At 47.3% G+C, this 22,519-nt stretch overlaps 1 protein-coding gene and 1 pseudogene across 1 annotated transcript in view; one reads left to right on the top strand and one right to left on the bottom strand.

Annotated features, from left to right (window-relative positions):
• ANO2 (anoctamin 2) overlaps positions 1-22,519 on the top strand; it is a 334,204-nt gene that overhangs the window by 4,396 nt on the left and 307,289 nt on the right. The gene's annotated exons all lie outside the window — the stretch shown is intronic.
• On the bottom strand, positions 1,962-22,194 carry LOC120221155 (annotated as a pseudogene).

Here is a 22,519-nt window from a genome sequence, read left to right as displayed (position 1 = left end):
GCATTAAGTTAGTGGCACTTGTCATTCATGGCACATTATCACCATTGGTGTGCAGGGAGGACCCTCTCATCACGTACTTAAATGCCTGCCTTGATATCTGCCTGTTCCCTCCACAGGCAGCCATTCCTGTGCAGTATGTTCCTGGGGGAGTGGATGGTGCTGTTCTTGCTTTATGCAAGGCTTTCATTAAAAAAAACAAACTTTATTGTTTAGAACAGTTACAGATTTACAGAAAAATTGGACACAGTGTTTCCATACACTCCATACCCAGTTTCCTCTGTTATTAACATCTATATTATATGGTACTTTTTTCTTTTCTATTCATTCTTTTTTTTTTTTTTGAGAGAGAGAGAGGGAGAGGGAGAATCTTAATCAGACTCCACACCCAGCTTAGAGCTCAATGTCATGACTGTGAGATCATGACCTGAGCTGAAATCAAGAGTTGGACACTTAACTGACTGAGCCACCCAGGCGCGCTGCATTAATATAGTACCTTTATCACAATTAATGAACTAGTATTGATATACTATTATTAACTAAAATCTCTATTCAGATTTATTTATCTTTTACCTACTGTCCTTTGTCTATGCTCGGATCACATCCCAGATGCCACATTACATTTAGCTGTCCTCCCTCCTTAGGCTCCACTGGCTGTGACAGTTTCTTGAAACCGTACACGTTTTTAATTTACCTAGGAGGCACCCTGTTTTACAACTCATTCTATTTCTGACTCCCTCTTGACTCTGTGTTTTGAGGCCCTTTGCATTTGGCACATGAATCTAACCCATTTTTCCTAATGGATGAGCCAGTTGCCATCACTGCAGTTACTCGATGACTTCCCCAAGCATGATGGGCACCCACGTTGCCTCCAGCCGTATGCCACCCCAACAAGACTGAGAAGGCATCGTCGCCTCCTTCAGGGCCTGCAGTCCTTGGTCTTCTCCAGCTCCCCCTCCATGCCCCTCCCCCACGCTGCCATGTCAGTGCCAAACACTGGCTGGAGCTTCATCAACTGGAGCCCCTGAGCACCCCTGCTGGGGGCTTATGGGACCTGCAGAGCTCTTCTGCGCATCATGATGCTCAGTCTTTGCCTTGAGCAGCAGCCTGGAGCCGGCACCTCTCGGGGTGGGGCCGCAGCTTGGCTGCACCTGGGCAGCAGCTTGGAGGGTGCGTGTGGTGGCCCCATCCGCTCAGCTGCACCTGCCCAGCTGGGCCACGCTGTCTTTTAGGCTCCAGTTTCAATTTGATTTTAAGATAAATGGAGAGGAAATGGGTTTGTATCAGAGAGACCCATTAAAAACTATTCACTTAGCCTTACAGATCAAAAGAACTTTATGTCCATCAAATTCTGGTGGATTGACTATCCTAGGAGTCATTTCCGCCCCCAGTTGCTGAGTGTACTTTACACAGGATGATGATTGGTGCATGCCTTCTGTTTGGTGCTCTTCGTTTTCAGTTAGTGGGCATAGTTCCGTGTGTGGACATCATTCATATTTTAAAGGCTATGTATTTATTTATCAGGTGACAGTTTGCATATATGTTTTCTTATGTGTAGCCATCTGATTATATTTCATTTGAAGACATGTGCTGGAGATGCCAACGGGTGGTAGAGACGCCTGCATCCTCACTGCCGATTTGGATTCATGAGGGCAAACTGTCTAGAGACGGGATCACTGCTGAGTGGGAGGCTAATGCAAGCATTTGAGGGACTTCCCCATGCAGAGCCTCCAGACGGGACTGTGGAGCTGGTGCGCTGAATGAGGCCTTCTGTGACACACCTCGTCCCAGACCTCCTGGCCTGACCCAGACAGCCAGAAGGACAGAGGCAGAGACTCGGATGAACAAGGGGCACGAGGGGGGATTCCAGAGCCAGGCGCGGTGCTATTAGGCCATGGTGGTCCCGGGGGGCATTTGTGGACTTAGGGTGTCAAGGCCCTCTCCACCCCGCAGGCCCTGAAATTCTAGCAGGCATGGCCCACAGCTTCCTCTGTGTGGGCAGCTGGACCTTCCAAGCTGGGAATGGAGGAGAGGGCATTGACACGGGGGCCAGGGGCCGCCTTGCTCGGGGCCAGCTCCTCTGGGATCAGGGCACCAGAGAACTGATAGATCAGGGAACCAGAGAAGCTGCCTTTATTCAGCATGGCCCGGCATCTCCAGCAGGTCCCTGGGTTGCTGCCAGCAGAGCCAGCCCTGGAAGGGGCACAGTGCCAGCTGGGAGGCACCAGGAGGCAGTGCTCTCCTCTCTGACTTGGTATTAAGGTGGGAGCCCAGGACCGACCAAATCCCTTCCTTCTCTGCAGAGAGGGGGCCCCTCCCCACAAGCCTTAGGATGGCCCTGACACCTGACTGTTCACCTTAGGGCCCTGCGCGTTTGACGTCTAACCCGAATTACTTCATGGAGCCAGAGAAGTGGGCTGGGGGACATCTGGGGTATAGGACATCATGATCTCCTGTGAAGGCTCATTTAGGGGAAAAGATGTAGGCCAAGAAAGTCAGAATGTCTTCTCACTTTCTTAAAACCAGAGGCCACTGTTTTTTGACCTTTGTCATCACCCCCTGTTCCCACTTCTTTTTCAGAAGAGTTTTTATACACCCGATTAAACAGTGTGTCCTCCTAGGCCTCGGAATGGACCTGGGGTGACTTTGGGAAATTCCTCTCTATCATTAACATGTGGTCTTAAGGGAGGAAACCAACTTTCCTGCATACCTGTGTCCCGCCTGCTAACATGGATCCCACTTTCACTTGTGCTGCCTCATTTTGTCTGTTATCTCATCTTTTGAAGGAGATGAGGAAACAGGTGGAGAGAGGCTAGCGGCTCATTCATGGTGACATCTACTTCGAGATCCAACTGGGGTTCGAACTGTCTGAACTTCTGGGGTCTTTGTCACACCAGGGATGCCTGCCAAGCCCTCAGCAGCACTTTCCTGGTCTTCCTTCCCAGAATTCTGAGGAGAAGCTCCCTCAAACATGGGGAAAACACAAATGGGGAATTAATGATGCCCCAGTCCACACTGTTTCTCAGCGATGGCTGCTGTGGTCCCCCGGGTGTGCGTACAGCGGTCACACTGCTGTTGACTTGTGCTAATGACTGAGGAAAATGTGCTGATTTCCCCCTGGCTTTGCGTGTGTGCCCGTCCCACGTGCCCCACCCTGAAGCCGCATGTTGGAGCCTTAGGCTTCTCACCGCGTCTCTCTCCTACCCTGAGGGATCTTCAGGGGACACAACAAAGGCAGGCCCCAGCAACCCCTGCCCTTGGGGCTGCACAGCTGAGCAGAGCGGAGCCTCCGCAGGGCTGCTTGGATCTCATCTCTGAGGGGGAGGCCTCTTGGCAGTCGGGGTGGGGGAGGGAGGGTACAGAGAGAAGTGAGGAGGGGAAGTCAGGCCCCCCAAGACTGAGTAGATGTTTCTGTTTCCAAAGAGTTAACAAAAATTAATACTCCGTGTTCTCACTCGATGCTAATGGCAACCTTGCTGAGGTTGTTCAGGAAGCTGTTGTCTCTTGTCCCAGCCAGTGTCAAGCAGGTGGGGAGCTGGTCTGTGCCTTGAAACTGCTTCCCCTGTTCTCTTGCAGTGACTCTGCAGGGGTGACATTCAGTCTACACAGTCACCGACCCAGAAGTATGCTCTGTCCGGATCGTGAAAGAGGTTGGGCAGTGGGTCTGGTGAAAAGTAGGCCGAGGGTTTCAGCCTCGGAGGACGGGAGCCGGGGCGTGGCTCTTTCTCATGACCTTCACGTCTGGTGTCTTTCATCTGTTGACCAGGGCTTCTAGAGGTCTCTGGGACTCCTCAGACAGGGCTAGAAGGCATGTCCAGGCTTTGATTCGCCAATCCCACTGCACAAGACAGAGGGCAAGGGTCAGTGACTGGCCTGGCTGAGGGCTTCTGGCCCGTGCGCCACCTTAGCCAGCTGTGTGTGCTGGTTTTCTGTTACCAGGTGCAGCTGAGGATGTATGAGAAGGTGTGATCAGAGGATATTAGAGCTGGAAGGGCTTTGGATCATTTCTTTCAATTCTGTCACAGAGCAGGGCCTAAAGTTGGGAGCACCTGACTTGCACCAGGTCACACCGCTAGCTAATGTCTTTTTTTTTTTTTCTAGGAGAGAGAGAGACAGCGTGAGCAGGGGAGGGTCAGAGAGAGAGGGAGTCACAGACTGAAACAGGCTCCAGGCTCTGAGCTGGCAGTCAGCACAGAGCCCGACGCGGGGCTCGAACCCACGAACCGCGAGATCATGACCTAAGCGAAAGTCGGATGCTTAACCGACTAAGCCACCCAGGCGCCCCGCTAATGTCTTAAATAAACAAAACATTGATGAGAGAGAGAGTCTGTGCTGACAAGCAAGTCAAGGGGGACTAACTTTCTTCTGGTCGGTCTGCCTTGCATAGAGCTGGGTTGCTGTCTTCCCGCAGGGCTGGGGGCTGACCAGTGCTCCTGGGATGACCCGCCGCAGCAGGGTCTGTGGCCGGTGCCTGTTCTGACTGCATATGCTGTGCTGCTTGTTACGTGTTTTGAGTATCCCTTGTGCTTTCTGCTACCATTTACATGAGCCTCTGCTCCGTGAAGTTGAATCCTTAATCCTGCCTCTTCAGGGCAGTGCTAGATGTTTTGGGCCCTGAGACAGACTTGGAGAAGGAAGGCCACCCTCCATTTGTCAGTTGATAAGTTGAAGGTCTTTAAAGGGAGGCTGCTTGGGCAGTCACTTCAGCTGTGAAGACACTCAAGGGATCAGCTCCAGGAGGGGTTTGCCCGGCTCTGTCCCCACTACCCTCTCCTGCCTCTCATTTAGCAGATGTTGACTGAGCACCTACACGTACTACATCCTGTGAGCTGATGACACAGGTGACTAAGATGCCATCCTTGCCTTCAGGGACCTCGTAGTCTATTAGGGGACGCTGACCTGACTGCAGAGAGTCACCTGAAGTCTATCTAAAAGAGCAGTAAGAGAGGGTACCAGAAGAGTGGCAGACGGCCTGGGTGACTCCAAGTCCTCCCTCTGCCTGGAAGGTCTTGGCTGGCTCACCTTCCCTTTCTCTTCCCTGGATACTCATGGCCTCGCAGAACTGAGCGGGGGAGTCTCCGATTCTTATCTAGTCTCTGGGCAGGATTCACACTCTGAATGCTGAGCTCTTGGTGGACACTATGCAAGTTAGAAGTTTTACTGAAGTGGGTGTTGCATGTGGAAGGGTCTTTCTTTGAGCCTTCCAGGTCTGGGGACACCCAGTAGTTATGTCTGGTGCTTGGTATGTGGTGACGATGGTTCTGGGGCCACTTCAGCCTTCAGTGTCTCCTCTCTACTGCACACAGGGTCTCCCTGCTGCCCCTGCTCAGCTTATCCGGGTGCCCCAGTGCCTCATGTCTGATGACCCTGGGGCTCTGAGGCAGCATCAGGATCTCTGAAACCTTGGGAGTTTTGTGAGTAGAATTCAGTGGCAGAATTCGTAAACTTGGATGCTAGAAAATTGTACTTTATTTTCACCAACATTTAACTGGAACTTAGCATTTACTTCCATTAAGGATATAGACACAAAGCTACATTACTCTGAGCTCCTGTGAGTTTGTCGCTGATAAGAGATCATACATGGATTCCTATCGCATTATATAGTTGTTGCGCAAATCTCCGAAAGCATAGATCCTCATCATTAGTTTGAAATTATGACAGTTTAGGGGCACCTGGGTGGCTCAGTCGGTTAAGCGTCTGACTTCAGCTCAGGTCGTGGTCTCGTGGGTCATGGGTTCAAGCCTTGCGTTGGGCTCTGTGCTGACATCTCAGAGCCTGGAGCCTGCTTCAGTTTCTGTGTCCGACTGTCTCCTACTGCCCTTCCACTGCTCATGCTCTGTCTCTCTCAAAAATAAATAAACATTAAGAAAATTGAAATTATGACAATTTTGAGTTGTGCTATTAGGTCTTGCTACTTAATGTATTGATCAAGAAGCAAGTATATGACTATATCATGAGTTTATGCTTAAATATTTTTTATAGGTTTATTTATTTTGAGAGAGAGCAAGAGAGAAAAAAGTGAGGGGGGCTGGAGAGAGAGGATCTGAAGAGGGCTCTCTGCTGTGCCCACTGTGGGGCTTAAACTAATGAACTGTGAGATCATGACCTGAGCTGAAGTCGAACACTTAACCCTTGGGCCACCCAGGCGCCCCTTAAATACCTTAATAACTATATTTCTATATACTTAGTCTCCTCATTCTGTATAATTATTTTATACAACTAAAAATATTCTGGGAAGGGGTCTGTAGATTTTAGCTGACCGTCTTAGGGCCCCAAGGCCCCATAAAAGTAATGAAACCCTGAACATAACCCCTAAGACTGAGGAGAACCCTGAGGCAGTGAGTGGTGGTCCTGTCCGGCTGCTGTGGGGATCTCTCCCCACACGGAGAGCACATGGAGATGCCCGCCACTGCTGTCTGGAGACTGCCCGGCTCAGAGAAGGTTCCTGAGGAGTCCTGAGGCAGGGGCATGATTTGAGGGGCATGTGAACAGAGCACACTTGTGACATCTGCTGAGCCCCTCCTTGCTGCTGCTGCTGCTGCTGCTGCTTGGGGCCTGCATGGTTAATTGCATTTGGAAGTGTGTGGTTCAGTCTGTAATATGCTTGCACTCAGGGAGGATGGAGAGAAAAGAGGTTTGGGCTGAGTACCAGAGACCTGGGTTCTAGGTTCTGTTCCACCACCAGCTGGCTTCTTTCTGGACCTTGACTTCCCCATCCGGAAAAGGAGAAGATTGGGCATCATCAGAGATTCTCAGACTATGTACTGGAGAGTGCTGGCTTTCCGTGACTTAGACCGATGTAGCCTATGCTCACATAAAAATTGCCACTGTTTTCTCAATTGCGGTGATAAAGATGACTTTCTCAATTTAAAATTGTTCTTTTCCTTAAGCCTTTGGTGGCTGTTACTCCTAGTCTGCCAGTAAGTACTTGTTGAGGGCAGAGGAAGTGGATGAGAAGTACAAGAATATTAATGTTAGGAAAACTTAGAACTGGCTGATCATGTTTAATTTTGCAACTTCGTTCTGGCTGTGGGTTTTTGTTGCTCATCCTGTGAGTCCTTCCGCTAAAATTTGTCTTGGTTTGAATGTTGGGATTAAGCCTGTTGGTATTTTAAGGGCTTTTATGAAGGGTGTTCTGGCAGCTCCTGCGGGGCTCTAAGGCCCCTGTGGAGTTGAGCAGTTGTGAACATATGCACCCGGGGGTGCATTCTGCTAAGAAGGCTGACCTTTGCTCTGGATGAGCAAAGGGTGGGTAGGTTGGTGAGTCTAAGCGGGTGATGGCTTTTCTCCAGGGGAGATAATGTTCATGTCACAAACAAAAGCAACAGTGCCCCTGATGTGTTCTCAGCCTTCCCTGTTCTGTACAGCATGACTGTGAGGAGGACAAAGTGACAGTACCTTGGAAGCAAAAGGAAGAAGAGCTGTAGGGTTGTTAGCTGTGTCGTCGTCTTTTGAAATAGACAGTGCTCTATGGAGACTGCCCCCCCCCCCACCCCCGACTCCCTCCATCCCTCTTGACTTGGAGCTCAGCTAAGGCAAGAGTGTTGTGAATCTCCTCAGCAGGATTCATGGAGATTGCCATTTATGGCCTGATGGCTCCGAGGAAGCCCTGGGTACATTCTGCATCTTCTGGAATGTGTTCGCCATCCCTTGAGCATCGCTGGTTTGGGGTTCTCATCTGCTGCACAGCGGCCCATCATGAGTGGATGGCAGCCTGACTCCATGTCCAGCTCAGCAGTCCAAGGGGCCAGGTGATGACTGGCATTCTTGTAACTGTCTTGTTGAGTTTTCGCGCGGGTATCCATCCACTGCTGTCAGGTGTGGAAGGGTGGAGTATGTCTGGCTGTGAATGTTTTCGCTGACGCCATGTTTCTCCCTTCTCTCTGAACTCATCCAGCCCAGGGTACTTACACTTAGCTCATCCACAGGCCCTCGGAGTGTCGAGACTTCCCGGGCCACAGAGAGGGCCTGTGGTGTTTTAGCACCTTTTTCAGGAACAGGAAGTCAGAAGGAGTAGAATTTGATGGGTATGATGTTCTGTTGTGTTTTCTTCATCAAGTGCAGATATAGGAACCCCAAAGGCTTTGGAGCTGAAGCCCCGGGGCCCGCAGAGTTTGTGTGAATTCGCGGCTGGCTCCCTGCACACACCACTGTCCATGGTTACCGTGTTGTGTGTGTTGCTATGTACTGTTCTCACTGTGCACCGTGGAGTTGAGGGGGTGTGTTCAGACTAGCTCACGCCATGGCCTGTGAGCACGGCCTTGGGTGTCCCAGCTCTGTTAGTGGAACATTTTAGAAAACCAGTGGCCATTGGTAGGAGTTACCTCATGCAAGTCACCTGGACTTGCCCAGCAGCAGAACGTAGTGGGGAGAACTTTGTATGTGGAGAGCCACAGGTGGGGACTCACTAATGTGTGCTTTCATGCAAGTTTGTCAGTTGCCATGCTCGTCTCTTTTCTTATGTGAGATGGGTAGCCTGCACCTTCCACAGGTGAGCATAATTCCTAAACTGTAGGCTGTCAGGAAACAAAGCATCCTTGTCTTCACAGTCCTTTGTGGGGATGGTGTGGGGTTTCCTCTTTGGCAGTGGGCCTGAGTTGGCTCTCCTGCCTGTCCATGCTTTGCTTTAATTTTCCAATTTTTTACCCTCCCTGTGAGCTGAGTTGAATTTTCTTCCCATATTCTGAATGCATGAAGGCATCCCCAAAGGGAGGAGGAAGTGCGGGAAGTTTACTGTTGAGCCGAGAAACAAGATCTTCTCATGCAGGCACATGTGCTCACCGCGTCTTTTCTGGGTCAGAGAGTCTCACAGAAGCAGTCCTAAATACCATGATCATGATTCTGAATACCACTGCTGACCAGTGTCAGGATTGTACTCTCTGTACTGTTACTTGCTGAATTGTTTTTCCTAAATTGGCTTACTTTTTACACTTAAATTTATTTTATTTAAAAATTTCTTCAAAGTTTATTTATTTACTTTGAGACAGAGAGAGAGAGAGCGCGAGTGAGCACACGTGCAGATGGAAGGGGCAAAGAGAGAGGGAGAGAGAGGGAATCCCAAGCAGGCTCGCACTAACAGCTTGGAGCCCGATGTTGGACTTGAACTCATGAACTGTGAAATCATGACCTGAGCTGATATTAAGAGTAGGATGCTTAACCACCTGAGCTACCCAAGTGCCCCATTAAAAAAATTTTTATATTTATTTATTTATTTTGAGAGAGAGAGCGTCATAGGGAGAGAGAGAGGGAGAAGGAGAATCTCAAGCAGGCCTTGCACTGACAGCACGGAACCTGACGCTCGCCTCAAACTCACGAACCGTGAGATCATGACCTGAGCTGAAATGGAAGGTCAGTTACTTAACTGGTGGAGCCACCCAGATGCCCCATAAATTTATTTTAAAAGGAAATATATCCTTATTAGAAAGAACCAGTATCACTGGCCAAGAAATAGATGGTACTACAAAAATAAGCCACAGCAGAAACCAGATAACATCGTTCATTTCTGGCTGGATGCAGCCAGCTGCGGAAGATCTCAGGCCAGGGGAGCCCTGCTCACTCTCCCTTGAGAAGGAGGCTTAGCTAGTATCAGGGAGGTTAAAGGTGTGTTGGCATCTAACTGAGACTTTATCTTTGCAGGAAAGTTGGAAAGGGGCTCACTTCTGCACTATTTAAAAATACTATTTGATGTGCCCTTGGGTCTGTCCACTGTTTGATGCTCCTTGTTCTGTACGTGGGCAGTGTTCCCCAAGCACTTAGTACAGCCTCTGAGCTTCCCTTGTCCCTGGATAGACTGAAGACTTTGAGAGTAGGGATTGTGTTTCCTTCCTTCTTTATTCTTTTGGATAGTGTCTGACACATAGTAAGTGCTCAACAGTGTTTGTTGAATTGATTCAAAGCGTAATGTATAGCATAGAGAGTACACCGTAGAGCCGAGGGGAGGGACAGATCCAAGAGTGAGGTTTGGTGGGGAAGGCTTTCCAGAGACAGGGGGCGCTCTCTGCTGTCCCAGCCCCACCCCTCCCCTCTCCCAGCCGGGAACCTGCCCCTTCACTCTTCCTGGGGAGTTCCCTCCCAGTTCTTGTTTCTCCTTTTGGTTCCCACACCTCCTTCCCCAACCAGGGAAGAAAATGTGACAGCAGCCTGCCTCCCCCTCAGAGCCATACACCCTGAGGAGAGGTGGGCGGTCAGGAGACCTGTGCGTACACCTGAGCCCTTACAGGCTGCCCTCGGCTCCGGTGTTAAGGGGTGTTTGGTGCCCTGAGCCCCGGGGGGTTATCAGGTGCCCTTTTGTGTCTTTCGATCTTCCTTTCTCTCTAGCTGTCGTAGCCTCTAGCTCTGCACCGATGGGCGCCTCCCACAGCCGGCAGACCACTGTGGCGATGCACTCGGTGGTGGTTGTATCTATGCCAGGCTGCTCTCTGTGATGTGATTATCCAGTCCTCCAGAAAAAGACGCAGGCACCATTTGCTGTGGACACTGTGTCAGGAGCTGCCCACGTGACCCGTGGCTGTGCCCCGAAGTCCCCTCTGGCATCAGGACCCCACTTTCATCCAGTCACTGTTGGTCTCAGTGTTGCCGGTGTTGTGTGTAGAGGGTACCTGTCCCCTCCCTCCTGCCTGGGAATCTGGACCTCTCTCTCCCTGAGGACCTGGCCACTGCCTTCCAAGTTATTCTTAATGAGCACAGTGACTTCTGGGCTAGATACATCAAGTAACTCATTTAATCCTGGTAACAACCCTCTGCAGTATTTACAACTACTGCTCTCTCTTTTGTAGATAAGGAAACTGAGGTTACCTGACTTGGTCAAGGTCAAATGGCTGGTGTCAGTGAGGAATACAGACAGACCTGGAGTCTGAGCTCTCCATCACTGTGGTGTACCACCCGTCCAGGGATAACTGAGCTTGGTGTGAAAAAGGGATGGCCAATCTCACCGTTGGGATTGCCAGCAGCTAAAGCAGGTTCAGGAGAGGAAAAGGTAGCCCCTGGACTTGAGATTATTCTCTGCTTGCCTCTTTGCTCCCTGTTGGGCACACCTGTCTTCCATCCTGTCTATCTGGGGAGGTTATGGGTTGGGGAACAGTTGCGTCCCGCAGATACCTTTTAATTACAGGGTTTATAATTTGTGTTTGTGGCAAGAATTGATCTGCTTAGGGGGCGCCTGGGTGGCTCAGTCAGTTGAGTCTGACTTCGGCTCAGGTCATGATCTCACGGTTTGCAAGTTCGAGCCCCGTACCGGGTTCTGTGCTGATAGTGCAGAGCCTGGAGCCTGCTTCACATGCTGTCTCTCTCTCTCTCTGCCTCTCCCCTACTTGTGAGCACTGTCTCCCTCCCTCCCTCCTTCCCTCCCTCCCTTCCTCTCTCTCTCTCTCAAATAAATAAAAATTAAAAATTAAAAATAAATCAATCTGCTCAGGGCTGGTCCTGAGATGGATGTGGAGCCAGCAGGCAGGGGTGAGAGGCAGCAGGGTTCTCTGGGAGGGTGAGGCTGGGGAGGGACACAGCAAGAGCATGTGGGGTGCTGTGGGGCATTGGGATGGTGTGGCATCCGGAGATTCTCGGGGACCCCAGCAGGTAGGACACTGAGACAGGCTGGAAAATCAGCTTCCCTGGGAAGCAGGGCTAGGATGATCCCTAGGTGTGTGTATTGCCCTTTCCTGCATTCAGGCACCAGAGTAGGTATGTGGGACCTGGAGGTGTTGGTCCTGAGTGTGCTCAGTCCTCCTTTTCTGTGGCTTCTGCTCGTCTGGTGTCTCCATCACCCTGCACCCTTTACATGGACTATCAGGCCTTTACTGGGGACCCTTCATGCAGCCCTGCTTTGAAGCCACTACATTGAATAGGGATCAAAGCTTCAGGCTTTTGGGCACCAGCAGGTGGAGTGAGGCTCTGGAAATCACACCATACTGGCTTTTTCTTTTCTCAAGGACCATGGCCCCCAGACAGGCCTCCCTCCTTCCTTTACCCCAGCTGTCATAAGCCGCTTACCTTATAGCCTAATGCTGTAACAGCCAGGCACCATTTGGAATGGGATGCCCTTTAAGTGCAATGGCTTCTGTTCTGATTGGGGATGAAAGACATGGTCAGTACATCTGGGAAAGTCAGTGTTTAATGAGGAAACAGAAGGCGGACAGTTTTTTCAGGGTCATGCAGGATGACCCCTGTAAATGTGCAGGTTTATTCCATGTGTGGCTACTTATGGAGGGTGAGTGGTTAATCTGCTCACAGCCTTCTGCATTCTGGGTCATTCCCTCCTGCTGTTAGGATGCTCAGGAAATGGAAGCTAATTCAGTCATTAATCTTAGCCTAAGCCAAGCTGAATCAGACAGATATGCTGGGATCTCCCTCCCTCAGACCCAGAGTGTAATACCCTCCAGGACCAAAGGGCTATGGCTTATCTGCACCGCCCCTCACCTTCACTGGTTTGGGTGATTGCAAATTGCCGAGACCTCCTCTGCATATATATGTAGATACACATTGTAACTGTCTTACTTGGAACCAGGGAGGGTAGGGCTGGAAGCTTTTCTGAGGGAGAAATTCTGATGTAAGCAGAGTGAATGCCAGACTGGATCCGAATCCCAGCTCAGCCACTAAGTGATGTATAAGGTTGGCCCAACAGTATGATGTCTCCTGTGACTGTAGTTTTCTAACTGGATCTCTTCGAGTTGTTTTGAGGAAACATCTGGCACATTGTGGGTACTTAATATTTGTCAGGGAAACAAGTGATTCAGTGAGATGACATACCTCACAGTGCTGAAAGCAGTGCCTGGCATATTCGTGATCTTGGGTCTAGAGAGCCCTAAAACACTTCTGACTTTTTCTGGCTTCTAGGCTGAGATGTACATGAGATGTAGTCAGCCATCCAGATGACCTCCATCTCTCTTGTGGTCTGGCTTCATGGACCAGCAGGAGACTCGTAACACCTGCCTGTTGTCCGGATGCCTTGAAGAGCCCCCCCCCCCAAAGGCTTTTTTTCTTTTCTTCTTTCTGGAGTCTTTGGAAAGCTCTCTCAAAAGCTAAGACCCAGTATCAAATACCTTACCAGAAGGCTGACTGGTCCCCAGGAAGATGCACCTGGAATCATACAGACCTTCACATACCTGAGCCTGTGACTAGATCTTCAATCTTTGTGCCCTGGCTTGGGCTAGTAATCTAATTTGTTTTTAAAATCCTCACTGAGGGGCGCCTAGGTGGCTCAGTCGGTTAAGTGTCTGACTTTGTGTCAGGTCATGATCTTGGCGGTCTGTGGGTTCAAGTCCCACATTGGGCTCTGTGCTGACAGCTCAGAGCCTGGAGCCTGCTTCAGATTCTGTGTCTCCCTCTCTCTCTCTGTCCCTCCCCACTTGTACTCTGTCTTTCTCTGTCTCTCAGAAATAAATAAACATTAAAAATTTTTTTAAAAAATTCTCATTGAAGTTTAAGTGTTTTAATATAACTTGTTATAGTAAGTCCATTAAAATTTTTTTTAGAAATTTTATTTATTTTGAGAGAGAGAGAGTGCACACACACCAGTGGGGGAGGGGCAGAGGGAGAGGGAGAGACAGAATCCCAAGCAGGCTCCACACCATCAGTGCAGAGCATGATGCAGGGCTCGAACTCATGAAGTGTGAGATCAGGACCTGAGCCAAGATCAAGAGTCGGATGCTTTACTGACCACATCACCAAGGTGCTCCAGTAAGTCCATTTTTAAAGTGGATAATCAGTGTAATTTATCTGTTTTCTAAACCTGGACTTTCAAATCTCAAGTTTGTTTGAAGGGCGGCACACCATACCTTTCTCACTGTGCTTTGGTGAGAAGTGCTGTGCACTGTAGAGCTCCAAGCACATTCTAGCCTGTTATCCTGCAGGAGGAAGTCAGAATATAAACTGGCTCTTTTGCTTGCTTGTGGAGTATTATAAAACTCATGAGGGAAGTTCTTCTTGGGGTCTAACCTAATTCCCTGCAGAGCAACCATATGTTGGTGAAGGAGCAGGTCAGATAGGATGCATTTGATTGGCCCCGCTGGGTCTCATGTACATGGCTCATGTCTCCAGAGCCTCATTTTGAAGCTCCCATGTCCTAGGCAATGGAGTCAGTGGGAGGATTGGAAACTATCTTCCTTGTGGGCCTGAGGAGGAGAGAGTCTGGCAGTCTGCACATTGGAGATCTTTTTCCAGCTTTGTCTCAGACTCAGGACAGTTGTATGACCTTTCCCAGATCTTTAATTTCAGTGTTTTTGGCCGGTTTGGGATCCTCCATCCTCTGTCTCCTGTGGCACCAATAAGCAGGTCAGCTCACTGTTTCCTGCAGATTCACATTTTCCTCGATGGGCTGCATGGGATGCCTGGAGGTCATCTTGTCCATGCCCCTGCCTCTGGAACAGACATCCTGTGTCCCTGTCCTTCATACATCTTCTTAGAGACTTCATCATTTCAGATAATATCTCCCTGTACTTCACAGGGACAAGGTTCTTTCTAGAGTTTGACTGAAACCTCTCTTGCTGCCATCTTAGTCCCTTGGTCCACCTAGTCCTGCCTCTAGAGAGACACAGAACAGCTGCTTGGCCCCGCCCCTGTTCCTTCCTTGTTCTGTTTGGGGTATCACCTCCGTGCATCCAGCTCGTGAATCCCCCAGCAATTTCTTTGTCACTAGATCACATTGCAAACTCTTGTCCAAATGCTGTCTGGCTGCTTCCTGTTCCAGGCATCTCCCTCCCACCTGAGTATTTGTGTTTCTGATTATTTATCCCCAGATGCAACGGCCGCATTTTTCCAGGTTGAATCTGCTCCTTGTTACTTCCTGCCTGGGTTTGCTAACATCTCCAGGTCCCTTTTGCAGCCTCGCATGGGCTTGCTGGGCTGTGTGCAGCCCTTGGAAACAAACCACCAATGAAGCGGGCTCCAGGCTGGGGAGAGCCCGCTTCCCTGCTGAGAGGGGCCCCACCCCTCTGAAATCAAGGCTCTCCCCAGGAGGACATCTGAACAATGAACGCAGAAAGCCATCGAGTGCTGCCAGCAGGGGGATGACCTGCCCAGGGACCTGTCCCAGCTGTTGGGCTTCCTCTTAGTCTCCTGCGCTGAGAACAAGGGGACGCCTTCCTGCCCTCTCCTCTGTCCAAACAGCCATCACCAGTTCTAATTAAATACTCAGCAGATGGAACCACTGAGTGCCTCCCGATGAAGGGATGGGGGCCGTTTCCTGTCCAGGGAGGGGCTGGGCCAGGGTGCCAGGGGCCACAAGTTAAATGCAGAGGAAGAGTGAATGCTACCCCCATTTTTTTTTTAAAGGGAGGGTTTATTTTACTTTAGTCTTTTCTGTTTTATTATATTGTAAGCCCCGATGACTCAGAACATCAGAGCTACAAGGGACCTTTGAGAGTCTTTAATGCTCCTCTCATTTTATAGCCCGTGGAAGTTTGGTAACTTTCTCCAATCCCCAGAAGTGTTATAAGAGGGCAGTCCTCTGCCCTCTAGATGGGTGCTCACTATTAGGCCTGGCAAGTTAAGTCTCCCTCAATGAGGGGGGCTCAGAAATGGATGCCTGTCCAAACAATTCTGTCTTCCTCCTGCTGTGTCTTTCCTGACTCTTCACCTTGACCCAGAGCTAGAAGGTGAAGCTGGGTGCAGCCTCCCAAGGCTCTCGGTTTACCATGATTAAATTGAGGCCCAGGGATGTGAATGAGGGTGAGTTGGGTGGCTGCTCCAAGAGATTGTCAGAACTTGAGTGACCGGGGAAGGGGGTTGGCCCGGGCAGGGGTGGGGGGAAGATCATTAAAGATGGAACTCGTGCGTCCTGTCCCCCGCCCAGTGCTCTTTCTCCCTGTCCCAGCACAGCTTCTGAGTTTTGAACATGTTGCTGTTTAGGAGGCTTCCTCAGAAGTTGCTGATGAATTTGGAGTGCTTTTAAAATTCAACTGGGGAAATAAACAGCTGCAGCTTAAAACACACACACACACACACACACACACACACACATACACACACACACACATACACATTGTGCTGTCGTGTCTCCCCTCGCCCCAGTCTAGGAAAGACAGAAACACCCAAGCCATGTAGAAACATAGAAACCCATGTGGATGGACTGGAGGAGCCCTGCAGAGGGAGAGGGATGAGCTCCTGGCATATATCACACCAGGAGACCGCGTGGTCTCAAGAACATGCGTCTGAAATCCTGGAGACCTTTGCATCCCTGTTGTGTGGGAACTCTTTGCAAGACAGAGCTGTTTTTCTTTGCTGAAAACCTTCCATTCCCCTTGGGAAGGGAGAGGAGAAAGGGATCAAGTATTTATTTATTTATTTATTCATTCATTCATTCATTCATTTATTTATTTTTGAGAACACAAGCAAGGAAGGGGCAGAGAGAGGGAGACAGAGGATCCGAAGTAGGCTCTGCTCTGACAGGCTGACAGTGAGCCCAATGGGGGGCTTGCACTCACGAACCGGTGAGATCCTGACCTGAGCCAGAGTCAGATGTTCAACTGACAGAGCCACCAAGATACCGCGGGAACAAGCATTTGTGTGGTCACCTGAATGCATACTCCTGTTCTCTTAAAGCTACTGTGAGGTAGCAGTTGTTGTGAAATTATTCCCATTTTACAGAAACTGAGGCTCTCAGAAGTGAAATGAAACTCCATTTCAGAGCCATGCACTTCCCATGACACTGTGCTGCCACCTAATTCACCTGGGTTCTGTGGACCTACCTGGCTGAGGATTCCAGAATCCATGGTCTTTGAGGGACCATGCGATGTTGGGGAATAGCTGCTAACCCACTGCAGGCATCTGTTTCCTCCCTGGAAGATGGAACTCCTGTGACTTGGCTGCTTGGCTGAGTCGTTAGAATTCCTAATAACACGAAGTCTCTAATCCTCTGAGCTGTGTTCAGAAATGACTGTTAGGGGAGCCTGGCAGGCTCAGTCAGCTGAGTGTGAGTCTTTGGTTTCGGCTCAGGTCATGATCCTAGGGTTGTGGGATTGAACCCTGCATCCAGTTCCTCACTGAGCATAGAGTCTGCTCAAGTTTCTCTCTCTTTCTCTCTCTCTCTCTCTCTCTCCCCCTCCCTCCCTCTGTGTGTGTGTGTGTGTGTGTGTGTGTGTATGTGTCTCTCTCTGGCCACTGCCCCTCCTCCACTTGGGTGCCTGGACTCCTTTCCTCTTTCACTTTCTCTCTCTCTAGAAAAAGAAAAAAAAGAAATGCCTGTTGAAAAGATATTTACTGGTTTCTAACCTGTAAGCACCATCCAGAGGAGTTGTTTTAATTAGTCTACCATGCATCTCCCATGCACAGGCATAGTAGGGCAGGAAGCAAAGTCCCCGCTCAGGCAGAGAGCAGGGGGAGTCTCTCCCACCCTAGTGAGAGACAGCAAGCTTCTTGGCTACAGCTTGCTTTACATGCCCACCTTTTTTTCCCTGTATTTAGGAACCCCTCTTTCAACCATATTACCCCACCAGTTATGACCTGCTCGCTCCACTTCTTCATAGCCAGGCTTAAAGAAACCTTCCTGTTGAAGTGTAACATATATCAGAAAAGCGTACGTGCACAAATTGTAAGTGTAGGACTTGATGAATTATTCCAAGTGGATCCATGTGTGTAACACCACCCAGATGAAGAAATAGAACATTTCCAGCTCTCCAGAACCCCCTTGGGCCTCTGCCCAGTCACGCGCCCCTGTCCAAAGGTCACCATATCCTTCTATCTTTGTGTTGCCTGTTTTTGAACTTTATGTAAATGGAATCAGTCAGTATATACTTAGTGCCTCATTTTCCCTCCTCAACATTAAGTGTGTGATATTTACCTATATTATGTGTTGTGATGGTTTATTCACTACTGGAAGGGTATTTATTTCAATTGAGTGTACCACAATTTACTTATGCAGTCTCCTGTCAGTGGTCATTGTTTTCTGCTTTAGGCTATGAATAGTGTTGCTTTGACTGTTCTTTTACAAATCTTTTGGTGAATGTACTTCTTTATTTTTATTTTTTAATTTTAGAGAAAGTTTTAGTGGGGGAGTGGGGCAGGAGGAGAAAGAGAGAGAGAGAATCTTATGCAGCCCAATGTGGGGCTTGATCACATGACCTTGGGATCATGACCTGATCCAAAATCAAGAGTCAGATGCTCAACCAACTGAGCCACTCAGGCGCCCCTTGGTGAATGTGTGTCTCATGGCATTCTTTGTGGAGGGAAGTGCTGGGTCATATGGTATATATGTGTTTGTTTAACTTTAGTAGACACAACTGACCAGTTTCCAAAGTTTTTGTGTCAATTTATGCCCTCCGTTAGCAGTGTACAGGAGTTCCAGTTTCTCCACATACTTGGCAACACCTGGCATTGTCAGTCATTTTAATTTTAGTCATCGTGTTATGTATGTAGTGGTGTTTCAGTGTGGTTTCAATTTTCATTTTCTGATGGCTAATAAGATGAAAACCTTTTCACATGTATTCTCTCTCCCGTCCCCAGCCATTTGGATATTCTCTTTGTGAAGTGCTTGTTCATGTCTTTCAACCATTTAAAAGATGAGTTGTCTTCCTTTTCCTTATTGATTTGAAGAAGTTCTTCATATATTCTTGGTATCGTGCTGAGTATCTGTTTTCCAAATGTCTTTTTTCCACTCTGTGGTTTTCCTTTCCTTCTTCATTTGTGCCTTTTGGTGGATAGAGTTTCTTAATTTTATCCTAGTCTAATTTATTGATCTTTTTTTGTATGATTAGTGCTTTTTATGTTCTGTTTAAGAAATCATTGGGGCGCCTGGGTGGCTTAGTCGGTTAAGCGTCCGACTTTCGCTTAGGTCATGATCTCGCGGTTCGTGGGTTCGGGCCCCGCGTCGGGCTCTGTGCTGACTGCCAGCTCAGAGCCTGGAGCCTGTTTCAGTCTGTGACTCCCTCTCTCTCTGACCCTCCCCTGCTCACACTGTCTCTCTCTCTCCTAGAAATAGATAAAACATTAAAAAAAAAAAAAAAAAGAAATCATCACCTATATGGAGGAGGGCACTTGTGAGGATGAGCACTGGGTGTTATATGGAAACCAACTCGACAATAAACTATTTGTAAAAAAAAAAAATAATACAATAAATAGACCAAAAAAATCACCACCTATAAAGGACAAGTTGTGAATATATTCTGTAATGTTATCTTCCAGAACTTTATTGGTTAATACTTTATTTTTAGATTATCATCCTCATAAAATTGATTATTTTTCTTGTGTGTTTGGTGGAATGGTTGTGAGTTGAAATTAATTTATTTTTCCACAGGGATGTCTGATAGACCCAACAACATTTGTTGAAAGAACTGGCCTTTCCTTTGGCTCTGCAGTGTTCCACATCATCAAACAAGTGTGTGGTGCTGCCTCTGGATTCTCTATTTTATTCTGTGGGTCTGTCTGACTGTCTTTTTGCTAATACCTCATTATCTTAAACATTGCACTTTATATTAAGCCTTTCAAAGTTTTTTCCCCCCATTTTTTTTTTATCTTAGGCAAGCTCCTTCAGTCTGTGCCCCAAATGGCCTTATGTAGATGACTGTCCCCCTCCGGTTGGTGCTAAAACATAACAGATATTTTAGTTCTCAGCTTTCTTAACCTTATAACAATGTCCAAAACAGCTGGCCTTCCCTTCATGTTTGAAAACACTATCTAACCTGATACCATGCTTTCCTGATTTCCCTCCTACCTCTCTGGCTGCTTCCTCTAAGTCTTCATGGGTGGGTTATTCTGCTGGGTTGTTATTTTAATCCTTTTTATTTTCTATTTTCTATTTTTAATTTGAGAGAGAGAGAGAGTGTGTGTGCACGTGTATAAGCTGGGGACAGGCAGAGGGAAGGAGCGAGGGAGGGAGGGAGGGAGGGAGAGAGAGAGAGAGAATCCCAAGTGTGAAGCCTAATGCAGGCCTTGATCCCATGACCCTGAGATCATGAACTAGTGAAATCAAGAGTCCGACACTCAACTGATTATGCCACCCAGGGTGCCCCTAGGGTTATTATTTAAATGTTGGGCTTTTTTGAATCTCATTTCTAGGCTCCCTTTTCTCATTTTACAGTTACTCCCACAATGATTCATTTCCAGCATTTCTGCTGCCATCTTCATGTTAAGAGAGCTCCTGAATTTATATCTCCACTTAGAATTTTCTTCAGAGCTTGAAATCATGGATCATCTCAGAGTTTTTCCCTTTGTGGTTCTCTTCCTGAATTATTTTTCTAACCCACAATTTTTTAGCTTCCTACCTTCTTTATATACACAGATCCCCTCCAGTTGGGTCTTCAGACAAGGATTTCTTTGAAATTCAGTTGCTCAAAATCTTAAATTGGGGGTGTTTCTCTAATTCACTAGGAAGTTGAGAGAATTACCCAATTTAATTCTGTCAGTTTCTTTGTTTTCTTAGGAGACAGGTAATACCCCTGCCGTGTTGGTTGTCAACCCTCCTAGGTTTCCATGAAGCTCCCCTCATCTTCAGTGTTACTATTTTCATCTTCATTTTGACATATAGAAAGGTAGAGCTTCAAAGGAGGGGAAGATGAAGGCACAGAAATGCCAAGTGAATTCCTCCCACCACAACTGGTAGTCAGCAAGGCCCGCAGGTTTTTCCATCAAAGTCCCCTCACAAGGACCATTGGTGATTCTCAAAAACCATATATCCAGTCTCCAGCCTTGATTACTAGTCCAGGAGAGGGAAAGAGCTGTGCCTTTCACCCTGCTGGGAAATTGACAAACAAGCCTATTTATTTGTTCATTGCTTATGCCCTATGATTCTCTTGATAATCACCTTAGAACTTTTTTAGGTCAGAATCATCCCCTGTATCTCTTAAACCTGGAGATTCAGTGTCATAGGGACTATTAATCGAGATGTCCATTAGATCAAAAGTTCTTTTTTGTGTGTTTGTGTATGTAGGTGGTCGATTTATTCTTAAATTTGAGCATTATCAGAATCACCTGAAGAGCTTATTCAGGACCATGTTTCTCTGTATGGTTTGATTAGTGGTTGCTCTAGAGATTATGGTAGAAACGCTTATTTTTTATAGTGTACTCAGAGTCCATATTTTACCATTTCAAGGTGAGTGCACATACCATACCATCTCATAAATCCCTTTACCCTTCCTGCTTTGTCTAGTCATTTTGTTACATAATTACAGTGACATCTGTTGAAAATACATCAGAAATGTAACAATCTTTATTTTAACTACTAAACATATTTTTAAAAAATCGAGAAGAATGGTATATTTCATTTACTCAGATATTTACCATTTTTGTGGCTCTTTCTTCATTCCCAATGTTCTAAGTTTCCCTTCTGTCTGAGGAATTGCCTTTAGTATTGCTTTTATCGTTGGCAGGAAGTTATCTTATTTGCCTTCATCTGAGAGTCCTTTATTTTACCTTTCATTTGCGAATGATATTTTCACAGGATAGAGAATTCTGGTTTGACAATTCTTTTCTTTCTGTATTTATAAAACGTTCTTCTCCTGTTTTCTGGCCACCTCATTTCCTGATTAGAAATCTGCATTCATTCAGATCATTGTTTCCTGTTTATCTCTGGTATTTTTTTCTTTGTCTTTAGTTTTGTCAGCAGTTTGATTATGAAATGTGTGAGTATGGATTTCTTTGGATTTATTCTGTTGGGATTCGCTGGGCTTCTGGAATCTGTATGTTTATATCTTCCACCAGGTTTGGGAGGAAGTTTTCAGTTACTATATTAATTTTTTTTTCTGCACTGAACTCTTTTATCTTCCTGGAGGTTTGGTGGCATTGATGTTAGATCTTTCTGGTAATATCCTAAGGTCTTGAGGTTATGTTTGTTGTTTTCAATTATTTTTTCTCTCTGTTGTTCCTATTGGATAATTTCTTAAAAATATATTTTTTATTACTCAAAAGAGCTTCATTGTAAAATTTACCTTTCTTACTCTGAGCTTCTGACTTCAACACTTTCATGATGATTTTCTGCTCTTCAGTAAGGAAAGCATGCTTGATCCTGTCATGAACACACCTAGCACACATGGAACCATCATGGACCCTGCTGACATCTTTTCTTGTTTTGGATAACCTCATAAGAACTTTAGGTCTCCCAGCACGGACTCCTTGAAGTTGGCCTGGATACATGCTACATGCAGATTTTAGTGCTTTCCTAACCTTCTCGGTATAAAAGAAAACGATTCTATTACTAGGGGTTCAGGATAGCCTAGTTTTGTTAGAGGCTGTATTGTACGACAGCCTTTGAATGTATGTCAAATGCTGGACCATTCTGAATGCTTATGGATGCCGTGCCCCTGGAAGAGTGCCAGATTGGATCATTTCTATTGATTTTTTGAAGAATTCTCTTTCTTCTGTCACCTCCTTCTACTGTTGAGCCCATCAATGAGCTTTTGATTTTGATTAGGAGACTTCTGAAACTTCTATTGGGTTCATTTATTTGTATTTTGGGTGTTTTTTTTTTTTTTTGCTGAAATTTTCTATTTATTTCAAGATTGTTTGTCCCCTCTTGAGGCAAGGTGTTTGCCAGATATTTAATATCTTTCTTTTTTTTTTTTTAATTTTTTTTAATGTTTTATTTCTAGGAGAGAGAGAG

Source organism: Hyaena hyaena, unplaced genomic scaffold (genome assembly GCF_003009895.1).
Source record: "Hyaena hyaena isolate Hyena2069 unplaced genomic scaffold, ASM300989v1 scaffold_760, whole genome shotgun sequence".
Lineage (NCBI taxonomy): Eukaryota > Metazoa > Chordata > Mammalia > Carnivora > Hyaenidae > Hyaena > Hyaena hyaena.
The sequence above is the reverse complement of the archived record's forward strand: the minus strand, read 5'-3'. Positions and strand labels throughout refer to the sequence as shown.